The 2071-nt window shown below is 24.8% G+C and overlaps 1 protein-coding gene across 1 annotated transcript in view; it reads left to right on the top strand.

Moving 5' to 3' along the window:
- Positions 1-2071, top strand: part of LOC107728334 (peroxisome proliferator-activated receptor alpha-like) — a 48766-nt gene that overhangs the window by 23437 nt on the left and 23258 nt on the right. The window lies entirely within an intron of this gene.

Below are 2071 nucleotides of genomic sequence, written 5' to 3'. Positions count from 1 at the left end.
ACATCCCTGTTGTTCATGTAATAAATATTATTTTAATATTATATATTAAAATTAAAAATATTTAGCATTTTTATACATTAGGTTGAAATGTAAACAAAGGAAGGTTCACAAGTTTTAATCAACTTTATTATTATTATTATTATTACTATTAAAATGATGGCAAAGTGAGATGTTTTCCTATATTACCAGAATATTTACCTTATAACTAATATGCAGAACTGATGTTTTTGTGTTGTTTTATTTGTTTTTTTATCTTTAGTACATCAATCAAATTAATATGTACAATAATAATAATAATTATAATAATAATTATTATTATTATATTTATATTTATTTATACTTCCTTGTTATTATTTTATTATTATTATTAAATTATAATCAATATTGGCAAAATGGCATGTTTTCATATTTTACCAGAATGTTTATCTGATAATTAAATTAAGAAATTTTATTTTAGTGTTGTTTTATATGTCTCAAAATGTATCGTCTTTTATGGATGTTGATATATGAATGCTGATTCAAAATAATTGTAAATATTATAATATATAAGATTTTTTTGCATTCATGTAATTGCATAAAAATGTTGTGGACAGTTACATTTTATGCTGCATAATAATTTCATATTTATTTACTGTCAGGCAGGAAATGTACGTTTTTCTTCACTGCATTCAGCGCATATTCACAAGATTTATCAGACTTGATGTACGTGCAAATTGTGACATGTTTGACCTTTTAGACCTTTCCGTGGTTTCCGATTGGTCATCGGTGGCTTGTGGCTCTGGAATGTCTGACCTAGTTGTTATTTCTAGAAGCTCAATTGAATCCATATTAATTGTGTTAACAAACTTTATATTCCTAAATGCGATTAGTTTCAGAATCTCAACCTGCTGTTTCACCTTATAACAGTCACACAGCACACATAACCGTGCTGAATAATAAGATATCAGGCAGTCAAGGACAGAAAAGGATTGTTGAGGTTCAAATATTTGAGAAATGAGGAAGTGACATCATGGAAGGTTTCTGAGGCAGCAGAAACTCAGAGCAGTGGATTGGAATTGAAGTAAACAGGTTTCTAAAGAAGCTTAGGCTTAATAATTTGACTGAAATGTGAAGACTTTTATTTTAGTACTTATTAGAAGACTTCAAAATAACTTCACAGCAAAGACTCTCTGGTATTACACTGCAAAACTTGTAATATTTTGAAATATATACATATGTATGTATGCATGCACTATGCAAATGTTTATGTATGTGTAGTTAGATAGATAGATAGATAGGAGATATATATATATATATATACATATATATTAGATTGTTTATGATGGAATTTATTATGCATGATGTATATTTATGATAACTAATATGCATAACTGATGTTTTAATATTGTTTTATTTTAATGAATCACAAGACAATTAAAATGTAATATGTACATTATTATTATTAATATTATTATTTGTTATAACAATAATAACAATTATTATTTGTTTTGTTATTTTTTAATTCAAATTACGTACTAGATATTTTTTAATAATCATTAGACTTCATCAGACATTAGACATGATAATCATTTATTTATTTAAAATCAATGAGAGCAAAATGGTTTCATATATTATCAGATTATTTATGATGAAATTTATGATATATATATATATACAGTATATATATATTTATTTATGATAACTAAGATGCAGAACTGATGTTTTAATGTTGTTTTATTTTAAATAACCATTAGACTACATAAATTAAAACGTAATATGTACATTAATAATAATAATTATCATTGTTGTTATTATGATTTATTATTATTTTAACAATAAGAAATAACAAATATGTGAGCCTGGGGCACAAAAGCAGTCTTAAGTCGCTGGGGTATATTTGTAGCAATAGCCAACAATACATCGTATGGGTCAAAATTACAGATTTTTCTTTTATGCCAAAAATCATTAGGATATTAAGTAAAGATCAGGTTTCATGAAGATATTTTGTAAATTTCCTACTGTAAATATATCAAAACTTAATTTTTGATTAGTAATATTCATTACTACGAACTTCATTTGGACAACTTTAAAG

This window comes from Sinocyclocheilus rhinocerous, unplaced genomic scaffold (genome assembly GCF_001515625.1).
Source record: "Sinocyclocheilus rhinocerous isolate Xijiao unplaced genomic scaffold, SAMN03320098_v1.1 scaffold3292, whole genome shotgun sequence".
Taxonomy (NCBI): domain Eukaryota; kingdom Metazoa; phylum Chordata; class Actinopteri; order Cypriniformes; family Cyprinidae; genus Sinocyclocheilus; species Sinocyclocheilus rhinocerous.
This window is presented reverse-complemented; position numbering and strand designations above follow the sequence as displayed.